General features: G+C 42.4%; 1 protein-coding gene across 3 annotated transcripts in view; it reads left to right on the top strand.

Annotated features, from left to right (window-relative positions):
- IPO4 (importin 4) overlaps positions 1 to 11,994 on the top strand; it is a 126,078-nt gene that overhangs the window by 274 nt on the left and 113,810 nt on the right. The window lies entirely within an intron of this gene.

Genomic DNA, 11,994 nt, shown 5'->3' with positions numbered 1-11,994 from the left:
GGAGGGGGTGCACTGCCATGGAGGGGGTGCACTGCCATGGAGGGGGTACACTGTCCTATACAGTCATGGAGGGAGACGGCAAGGGGTTAATGGCTGCTCTGTGTGGTTGACAGTTACTGCAGCAGTTGTGTCAGTGAACCTGTTATCAGGGGAGGGATCCTGCTGACTGTTGTTTTCTTTTCACTTTATTTTTATATTTTAAAATAACTTTTTATATATATATATATATATATATATATATATATATATATGATAAATCAAGGAAAAGACTGCATGGCTGGTATGTGGCCAGTATGAAATTACCATCTCAGGTTTTAACCCCTGATGTTGGGTGTACCATCAGGCCAAGAGGTTATGGACTCTAAATGTGTCATAAATTGTCAGATTGTCAGGAGTGGGCAAAAGGCAGACCCCCAGTAACTACAGACTTGTGATTCTTTCTTAATTTGTAGGTTTTAAGGCTGGCAGAGCTTCAAGGATAATGCAGTGTATACTACAGTTGGTGTGTCTACCTTTTGGCTACCCCCTCCAGTTTTGAACAGATTGTCTTATCAGCTGATACAGAGCACAAGCACAGTGTCATTTTTTGTGACAGTGATTTGTAGATAAGTGGTACTAGATGTATGCACATATCTCATATTATCATGTGAGATGAATGACACGGTTATAAAGGGACACTGTTAGGCATTATAAAACCAAAACATTGCAGTTTTCTCAGTTTATTTTTGTCAAACCATTTTCAAACAGTTTGACAGAAAGCAGACGACTCTGACATCCAAACCTCATCCACTCCGCTTTGGACATCATTAGGGAGAACTTCTTTCCTCATTATGCATTCAAAATAAATTTTCAGCTCTTTGACAGTGTCAGATTTGGCAGTTATTGAAGATTCACGTAAACTATATGCAGGTGAGACAGAAAGGTGACTGTTCGTAAATGGTGGGTTACCACAAAACGGGAGACTCATCAGTCTGGCGTACATGTGCACCAAGTCTGCCAGGAACAATCCTGACCATTCCTATTCAGATTTGCCCATGTGCAGAGTGCTTTTGAAGTGCTTGCCTGATCCAAAAAAGAGCTGTGGTTGTTTTTAATGCTGTATGGGCTGGATAATCTTTATTTATGGTGCCACCAGAAGCTGGTAATGCCAAGCCCTGCTTACCCGTCTAAAATAGTTGTTTGCTTCACTGTTCAATTTTTAAGAAATCTCAGCATTATATTCACTCAATGTACAGTATATAATGTTTGACAAGTATGGTATTACAAAGCTCAATGGCTTTGTAATACTATACTGTTAATTAACATAGAGTAAACTTTCGCCGTGTAGTATAGAAGCAGACTGTATGCAGTGTCTGTGCCCTTGTTTGTGATTAACACTTTCTGTAATGCCTTGTTTTTGCAAAAACACCATTGTTTTGGGAATGGGAGATTAAAACGGCAATCTGTGATTAAAAAGGTTGAATAGATGAAGAGATGCAGAAAAAAAGAGGAGGTGGTTATTAAAGACACAATTTGCCTTCAGCCTACCATTTCCACTGTCTGTATATATTTCCTTTATCTTTAGTCTATTAACCATTAGTTGATCTTAATTTTAAATGTTTTAAAACTATGTGCAGTGCTTGCTCTCACAGTTAAAATGGTGTGCAGGCTTCTCAGCCAATCGTTGTTGTCCTGTATTAAACCTGCTTAGCACTAGAAAGACACTAGGCCTTTTCCTGCAGGTGAAAAGTGAATGCAGCATGGGCACCCAGGTAAGTTGTCAAACCATTCTTTATTAGTTTGACAGATTACTTTGGTAGGTCACCATAGCACTCCTGGCACTATAACTACTACAGTGTTCCTTTAAGGAGTTTATCCTATACATCAGGTTGTGTGAAATAAGGGTTATCCCAGCACCTGCCAACTGCCCTGCTGTCTACCAACCTGAGGTGGGGTAGTGACCCAGCTGACGCTCTAATAACTGGTGGCCAACTTTACAGCCTCAATCAAGGTGGCTACCCATGGGGCTTACCTTAGCTCCACATGGCTTACTGGAGACAGCCAAAGGGCGGCTAGTCATGATTTTTGCCGAGTTTTGGAAGAAGCTAGAGCGCAAATTATATGCCAACCTGTGGAGAAAACAGGGAGTGTTAGCTTGCTGCTCGACTTATCCTCTGATCCTCGGTGTACCACATCCAGTCTGGATCGAAAGAAAACTTCACTACTGCCACAATTATTGCTGAGGAGATCGTACTGAACTAATTGGTATCCCGAGATACCAATGGCCTGCTACCGCACTCCCTGGTTGAGGTCCTCGAGGGGATTTACACTGATGCACACCACATATTCCCGGAGAGACTGCCATCATTCCTCCTGGGAATCTGTTCTTGGTGTCATTTGTCACCGGAATAGTGGGATCCGCATATGGGCTTTTATAACGGCCTGGGGCCGATGCGGTTGACCGAAATGGGACTCTGGGGCTTTGTCTGGCAGTGGGGGCCGGAGGCTATGCATGGGTATTGGATTATCTACCTACAGTGGCATTAATGCAAGTAGCGTGTGCCGCAGTGTTAGCTTAGATTCAATCTCTACCTCTCCAAAGTTAATTTGTTTGCCTCAGTGTACCTGAGTCACAGACCCATCCTTCCAAAGTCTATTATACCATAACACCAATAATATTTTAATTGCCCCCTTCTTTTTTTTTTTATATATATTTCTTGTGCTTACAAGTAGTCTTGTTTTCCTCCCAGAAAAGCAGCAGTATGAAAGTTAGAATGCAAGGCTAATGGTTTATCTTTTACAACAAGTATACAATGTCTATTTTTGTACATAGCCTACACACTGCAGTGCTTTCTCACTACAATATCTTATGGCATGGGTGTCCAACCTTTCGGCTTCCATGGGACACATTGAGCGAAGAGAAATTGTTTTTGGCCACATCAAATATATAATATAGTTAATGTATAAACGTAATAAAACTTTAAACGCTCTCTTCTTTATTTTTAATTGTTTAGTAGATAACTCCCTTATTTGTTATCCTTATGTTGGATCACCATTTGTAAGGATACCAAATTAGGGAGCTATCAACTAAACACATACACATTTATATACATATGCACACATAACCACAGATATACACACAGTGATTGTGTGTGTATGTCTGTGATTTAAAAATGATAGATCGTAAAAGCGCTAAACAGGCGTTCAAAAGGAGGGGGAAAAAAGGGTAAAACGGTCTCCTAAAGGAATGAATATGCAGGTATGTATAATATATTTATAAACAGTGTTGTAAAATTATATTCAATGATGCAGCTACACACTTAAGTGCTAAGACCCTGAAAGGTGATCAGCACAAATAGATATAGAAGGTATAAGTGGAGCACGTAAGTGGATAATAATCACAAACCCATGGTGCAAATAAAGTGAAAGTATAAATACTTTTAAAGTTGCTCAGATAGGGTTGCATGTTGAGTCGTATATAAAAAAAATCATAAAAAGCAAATAGTGTAGTCTGTATAGCAAATGTAAAGTATTTAAAAGATATGTAATAACAATTTATTAATTCAAATAAAAAACTGTGCAACTGCTTACAGGATGGAAGTAAGTGAGCATATGAGGTTTGAAGACACTGCTACTCACACAAGCCGATATGGCAAATAGCCACGTGCAGAAGGATGTCACCAGCGATGTAACCTAGTTTAACGTGGATAAGGGGTTCCAGTGACTCAGTGCTAGTCTGTGCACCCTCTCTGCTCCTTGGTCAGCAGGCAGCTTAATCAGATAACACGCTTCCAGTAGAAGGTCTGCGGAATTCAAGCTCCGCCGACAGCGTGACGGCAGTGCGTCTACGCATTTCGCCTTCTGGCTTCGTCAGGGCGTAGGCGAGTATCAGCCATTGAACAATTGGGCATAATTTAAGGGCAAATTGCGTCCTTCCCTTCTGATTTAATTGGATGGTTGTACAGTCTCTAATTTGCATACCACGGAGCCCACGAATGTCAGTGCATCAATAAAATATATATTATAAAACAAATCAAAACAATTTGAGAAACAATATACAGGCCACTTAATTAAAATAACTAGACACATGCAACTTAATAAAACCGTAATTCTAATGACATAGTTGGCAAATTAAATCTTAGGCTATTATCGCCATTTATATAGTGCCAACAGATTCCATAGTGCTTTACAATATTATTAGAGGGGGGATTTAAAGGATCACTATAGGGTCAGGAACACAAACATGTATTCCTGACCCTATAGTGTTAAAACCACCATCTAGCCCCCTGGGCCCCTCATTCCTCCATAAATATAGAAAAATCGTACTGTATTCAAGCCTGAAGCTGTAACTCTGCATGCTGTTTGTCTCAGAAAAACAGGCAGTCTGCTGACATAATCAGAAGTGGTAGCCTGATCCAATCACAGTGCTTCTCCATAGGATTGGTTGAGACTGACAAGGAGGCAGATCAGGGGCAGAGCCAGCATGATTCAAACACAGCCCTGGCCAATCAGCATCTCCTCATAGAGATGAATTGACTCAATGAATCTCTATGAGGAAAGTTCAGTGTCTGCATGCAGAGGGAGGAGACCCTGAATGTTTGGATGCATTTTAGGCAGCCATGACACAGGAAGGATCTCTTAACAGCCATATGAGGAGTGGGCAGTGAAGTTATCACTAGGCTGTAATGTAAACACTGTATTTTCTCTGAAAAGACCGTGTTTACAGCAAAAAGCCAGCCGGTAATGATTCTACTCACCAGAAAAAAATTCAATAAGCTGTAGTTGTTCTATTGACTATAGTGTCCCTTTAACTATAAATAGGACAATTACAAGAAAACTTACAGAAACGATAGGTTGAAGATGGCCCTGCTCAAACGAGCTTACAGTCTAGGTCGGGTATAAAACACATTAGGACAGGAAATACCAATCAAATTAGGTGGGAGTGAAGCAGAGCTGGTGGAGAGAGTAGAGTGCTGCCCTTTAGGAGAGAGCAAGAGACAGGTATGTGAGGTAGAGTTTAGTCTGGGAGGCCATAGGCTTTCCTAAAGGCACTTTAAGGCACTTCTTAAAACACATGGAGACTAGGGGAGAGTCTAGAAAGGAGAAGACAAATATAATTAGAGATATACACAGCCATAATGAACTTTTAATAAAATACAAATTTATAATGTTTCACTGGATAAATGGCTGGTGGAAAGGTTATGGGTTTCATGTATGTAAGCTTGATTGAGCAGGGTCCTCTTCAACCTATTGTTCCCGTAAGTTTTTTGTAATTGTCCTATTTATAGTTAAATCCCCCTCTCATAATATTGTAAAGCGCTACGGAATTTGTTGGCGCTATATAAATGGCAATAATAATAATAATAATGTACAGTGGGGTAATAGCTAGGGCATTAAGGAGATGAAATACTACCAATAAAATTCCATTAAAAATAACCTATAGTAAAAAAATAATAATCAAAATACACAATGGTAAAATGAGGAATACAATCAAACATAAAAAATACTGGTAAAAATATTTCCCTAAAAAAAGCTCAACAATAAAAACCTAATAATATGGCAATTAATCCAAAAAATGGCAGAGCTCAAAATCTTTGAGTCCATGTGGGATTAAAGTGTTACATTCAAAAATATATTTAACCTCTGCCTGCCCCAGCTCATTGATATACTCGCCACCTCTCCAGTCATGCTACACCTTTTGAATGCCCTTGAACTGCAGAAGAGATGGATCGGCATTGTGATGGTTTTTAAAATGAAGGGATACCTGATGCTGCTCAAATTTAAGTTTGATGTTATATACATGCTCCGCTATTCTCGTGCGTAAGGGTCTGGTGGTGCGCCCAATATAGTTAAGGCCGCACGGGCATGTGAGCATGTACACAACACCACTAGAGTGGCAAGTAATGCACTCTTTAATACTATAACTGTGACCATTAACTACATATTGTATGATGTGGCGTCTTTTAGAGTTTGTAATTTGGCATACTTTACACCTGCCACAACCAAAAAAACCTCTATATTTAGTTAAAAATTGCTTTTATTTTCCTCCTTACTTTCTAAAAGAATGCTGTCCTCTATGTACACTTTTTGGTGATGATGGTAACATCTCCTTCAATAATTGATCATTTAATAGCAAATGCCAGTGTTTCTTAAGAATATTCCTTACTCTGCCATTATGATTACATGAAAATTGGCAAATAAAAGGAACTAAATTGGCTTGGCTATTGGAATCTTTCATTTCATGTCTGTGATTGTGACTGTGTGTGTATGTCTGTGTGTACATCTGTGATTGTGTGTATAGATCTGTGATTGTCTGCATGTGTGTATATAATCACACACACACACACACACACAACCACAGATACACACACATACAATCACAGATATTATCACACAATTACAGACCCCCACACACATACACACATAATCACTGATATACACACAATCGCACACATTAAATCACAGATCTATGCACTCAATCACACGCACACACACATACAAACATACATTAAAAAAAAATCACATTCATGCACAGTTAGTAATTAAGAGGTCCACCCAGCCTCCCTACCTTGCTCTGGGAGGGCTGAAGTGGATCCTCGGTGCCTGGTGGGCAGTGGTTGTTGCTGGACTGGGATCTCTGTGCTCCTTCTGCACAGGTCCCTCTCGCACCCAGTAGTGCTGCTGAAGCCGGGATGAAGTCATATCCTTGCATCCGGCTTACTACAGGCGCGCTAGGGAGCTGTGCAGGAGAACACAGTAAGTCAAGTGCTCCCTGCTTCCTTCGTGTCTGGCAAACGGGCCGCATTACTAGTGGTTCCAGGCCGCAGGTTGGACATGCCTGTTGTCATATATAACTCTGTGAAATGTCTATGCTACCATGTTTGATAACGTGGTAGCATAGACATGTTGATAAGTGAGCCACCAGAGTCCCCTACTCTGGCCTCTAGGTTCCATGCCTTTTCGCCTGGGAAACCCAGATCTCCTATTTGTTCCATGCAGGTATCTGTATGTGGGATCTATTAGAACTCATATATGCCATCCTTTCATATTGTCCATTAATGGAGACTTGATTTCCACCCTCTAGCTATCAAAAAATTTGCAGAGGTTCGGATATGAAAGGTCAAGATCCTCTGTACCCTCGTCATGTCGTTCGGGAATACATACAGTACAGGCATTACCCCACTTTACATACACTCGCGAGTACAGACATACTCGCGAGTGTACTTAAAGGTGCCTCGCGAGTACAGACATTCCCGCGCCTTTTCTGTTTGCGAGTGAACAATAAATGGAAGGTTCTATTCTCGCCCGGAGCAGCTCAGTTTAATGTCATTGGGGCAAGTTTGCTTTGTGGAGATCACTCAGGTTTTTGGTCAGTTTTATCCCTAGGTAGGTTATATGATCCACTCTCTAATCAAAGTCCTGTGTTCGTTTGAGGCCTTGCACTTGGGATTGATCTATGTTGATTGGCATAGCTTGTGTCTTTGTTGTATTAAGTTGGTAATATCAGAATTTACTGTATTCCCCCAGTGTATCCGTCAGGGCTGAGAGAGATGTTTCGGGACGTGTAACGGTCAGAAGGACATCGTCAGCGAAGAGGCTGAGTTTATGCTCAGTCCGTCTTATTTGTACTTCTGAGATGTGTTTGTTAGCACGGGTCTGGGATGCTAGGGGCTCAAGTGCTAGCACGTATAGGAGAGGAGTGAGCGGGCAGCCCTGTCTCGTTCCATTCATGATAGCGAATGACCAGGACATAAAGCCTCTGTACAACACTTTCACCAGGGGCAAGTTGTAGAGTGCCTTGACCGCCGCTACCAGCTGGGCAGGGAACATATACTTTTTCAACACTGCCTCCAGGAAGCTCCAGCTCAGTCGGTCGAACGCTTTCTCTGCGTCCAGAGAAAGCAAGACATTTGTCCCATCTTTTTTTGATAGTGTGCTTAATACCCAGAACACGTCTCACATTGTTGGTTCCTTGCCTACCCTTCACGAACCCAGATTGGTCCGTGTGGATCAACTCCTGAAGACTCTGGACATCATGTTAGCTATGAATTTTGCAAAGAGTTTGGCGTTAAGTAGGGAGATAGGCCTGAAGTTCTTACACTGTGTTGGGGGTTTGGGGAGCATGACTACAGTGGTGGATAACATATCTCTAGGGAGTTTAGAGGAGCAAATGGCTTTGTCTAAGCAAGTAAGGGGTCAAAGTGTTGCTAAAGGTCTTGTAAAAAATGTTGGATAGTTCGTCCGGTCCTGGTGATTTGTTGGCCGACAGGTGTTTGATGGCTGACTCTATCTCCTCTTTCTCTATTGGGCGTGCTAAGGCCTCCTGTTGAGTTTAAGATAAGATGGTCGTGTTTACCTGCTTTAAGTAGTTTGATGCTTCTTCTACAGGGGCTTGATATTGCTGTTTGTCTGCCTGAAGGTTATATAGTGCCCCGTAGAATTGGACACATGCATTTCCTATATCTACTGGTGATATCAGTTTGTCGTTTGTGTCCGCAGTGATGTACGGGATTCTAGCTCTTGCCTCAACGTCTTTTAAGGAATGTGCTAATCATTTCCCTGCTCTATTCCCCTGTGTGTATTGAGTCAGGTTCAACCTTTTCAGGTATAGGCTATTGCGTTGGAGGTTGTGTTCCCGAATTTTGTGTTGAATCTGTGTTTCCGTTTTAAGCTGTTTTGAGGGCTTTGTTTGGGGTTTCTTGTTGAGATCTATCAGCCGCCCTCCCCACTCCCTAAGTTACATTTGCGCTACCTTTTTAATGTGCAATGCACGCTTAATTATTATTATTATTATTTATATAGCGCCATCAGATTCCTTAGCGCTGTACAATGGGTGGACTAACAGACATGTAATTGTAACCAGACAACTGGACGTACAGGAACAGAGAGGTGGAGGGCCCTGCTCAATGAGCTTACATTCTAGAGGGAGTGAGGTATAGTGACACAAAGGGTAAAAGTAGGGGTATGAAGTAGGTTGTTAGAAAAGTATTCACTGATGGCTTAGTAGGTGAATTTTGACAGTTGCAGGAGATGAGTCATGGGGGGTGGGGGATAGAAACCTGCTAACAGTTTAATTGATGTGCTTTCTTGAAGTGAGTTTTCAATGATTTTTGAATGAGTGGAGACTGGGTGAAATTCTTACGGAGAAGGGAAGGGAGTTCCACAGAAGAGGTGCAGCCCTGGAAAAATCTTGGATGCGAGCGTCAGAGGTTGGAGTACGGACAGAGGATATACATAGGTGTTTGGCAGAGCGTAGGGGCCTCGATGGGACATACTTGTGTATTGGGGAGGATAGGTAGGTTGGAGCAGCGTTATGTAGGGACTTGTAAGCAAACACCAGAATTTTAAATTGAGCCCTATATCTAACTGGAAGCCAATGCGGGGACTGACAGATCAGGGAGGAGTGGGAGGTGCCTGCGGACTGGAAAATGAGCCACAGCGCTGCATTCATTATAGATTGCAATGTGCAATCTGGGAACACGTAAGACCACTTAATAAGCAGCCCTCTCACCACTGCCTTGTGCGCTTGCCAAATATCGTCAATGAATACCTCACTCGTGTCGTTGGTGGAGCAATAACGCGTAAGTTGTTCTGTCAAGGTGTTCACAAATTCAGGGTTTTGTAACAGGGACTTATTCATTCGCCAAGGGGGTTTACTTGTGAACGCATATTTTTCTGTTAGTCAGGACTATTGGGGCATGATCTGACCAATCTATCTCACAGTTTTCTATTTGCGTCAGATGTGTACCAAGGACATAGAATCTGTCGATTCTCGTATAACAGTTGTGTACTGATGAAAAGAATGTGTATCGAGTGCTCTTAGGGTTTTGTGTTCTCCAAACATCGTATAGGTTGTACTTGTTAAAAATTAATTTTAGGCGTTTCGCCACTTTAGTCATCCTCATTGTCTGTTTGGGTCCTTTCTGGGATGTCGAGTCTAAGCATGGGTTGTGGATGTAATTAAAATCTCCCCCCAGGATGAGTATACCTTGTATCAATTTTGTACAGGACATGAGCTAGGAATTCAGTTTGTTTATTATTAGAGGCGTATACATTTGCTATCGTGTACATTAGTTCATTAATTGTGGCCACAGTGATAAGTAATCTGCCATTGGGGTCTGCTACTTTTTTGAGTAGTTAGGAGAGTTGGTTACTAAAAAGTATAGATACCCCTTTGGACTTTGTATCTGAAGTGGCATGAAACTGAAAAGGAAACCTACTCACATTCAGTCTGTGGGTGTCTGACTTTCTAAAATGACGTCTCCCTTTAACTGTTTGATCTCACAATATTAAGCGTGACGTTTGAATGGGGCATTAATCCCTTTAACATTATGTGATACCAATCTCATGGTTCGTCAACTTGAACTCCTAGTCTAGAATAGCTCCCCCCTCTCCCGCCCCACCTCTAGGTTGCCTTGTAAAGGAAATGGATAGAAAAAATAGGAAATAGAGTGAAGAGAAGGATATATGTACATAAAATAAACCATCATTTGAGTATAACACATGGCTGCCCACTTTGCCCACCGGCGATTCGGATTCGATAGTACCGAGTATGACACTCAGTTCCCTTTGGGGTTTTGCCAGTGTGAATGCTGAGCTAGGCATACTCCGTACAGGCGGATCCCAGTGTTTTTACATAATGTTACCTTACTAACTCAACATTTGTACAAGTGAATAAAACTAAAAGTTAAATCAGAACATTCCTCTTTAGGATTAACTAAAACATCTTTCATAGCCCATCCACTGGGTAAATTCTCCAGCCCCTAAAACTGCTTCCCCTTTAAAGACCCGTACCCAGGGGTGTTTTACCTAACCAGGCAGAACCTTTTCCCCCATGGACGCTCATCCGTTCCGTCTGGGGTTTTGGGAACCCTGGACTTTCTTTCCCGAGGCGATAGCTCTCTAAATCTGGGTTAGATCTCTCCCCTCTATTCTTGCCTGCTTAGACTCCCCCCATGTCTTGTTGTATGGTGGATACTGCACCTTGTCGATGCCACTATGGCCCGCTCAGGAGGAGATGCACTCCTGCCCCCATACATGCAGTTCCATTCCTCCACGTATAAATGAGAGCTTGCCATTTAGTCCGTGCAAAATTATAGAGAGTTCGGTAAGTCCGGGGTCGGTGTTTCTTAGGCGAGTTCCTCTGGTGGGGAGCTACTGCAATCCGTGACATGCCATTCGAGTGTAGGAACTGAGAAGTAATTGCGTTGCTTTCTTGCTTAGGGACCTTAGGCTTTTCCAACATTTACCCCTCTCCGAGAGGGATATGAAACATTGCACTATACCAGTGCTGTAAGTGTGAAGTAACTTCTATAACTTGTGCTTGTGTGCACTCAGGCTCGTTGGACCGGGTGAGAGTGCCGGAGAACTCCAAGTGCGACTGAGTCCCAGCTTCAACGGCGCCCTCTTTTCCATTCGGGTGTCAACCTTGATGGCCCGTTTTGCAAACTGAGTGCGTTTGTGGGTTGTACATTCCATAGTATAGTCTGTCCGTTCCTGTTCACTAGAAGCTTTGTGGGGAATCCCCACCTATACGGGAGCCTTCAGAGCTCCGGTCACCACATGAAAGCTTTGTCGCATAGCCAGGGTTGCCTGTGACATATCTGCAAAAATTTGTACGTTCTTGTACTTGTCAGCCACCAACTTCGTGCTCCTACTGGCCCTCCGTATTTCTTCCTTAATGTGGTGATAATGCGCCCTAAGGAGCACATCCCTGGGTGCTGTCGCTGGTGTGTCTTTCGCTTTTGCCACTCTGTGGATACTGTCGAGTAGGAACATTGTGGATTGAATAACTGGGCATAAACTCTGAAAAAGGCCTGTAACATAAGCCTGCAGAATACCCATTTGGATAGACTCCAGGAGCCCCCTGAGCCTCTGGTAGTTCTGGCAGTAACAATCTTCTAGATCAGTCAGTTTGGTGTCTTGGAGTTTCATGTGAGATTCAATCTGCTGTAGTCTGGCCACCAAGGAATTATGTGCCTCTGTAATTTCGTCCACTCCAGTTTCGAGGTGCGC

Source organism: Pelobates fuscus, chromosome 5 (genome assembly GCF_036172605.1).
Source record: "Pelobates fuscus isolate aPelFus1 chromosome 5, aPelFus1.pri, whole genome shotgun sequence".
In the NCBI taxonomy this organism is placed as follows: Eukaryota; Metazoa; Chordata; class Amphibia; order Anura; family Pelobatidae; genus Pelobates; species Pelobates fuscus.
This window is presented reverse-complemented; position numbering and strand designations above follow the sequence as displayed.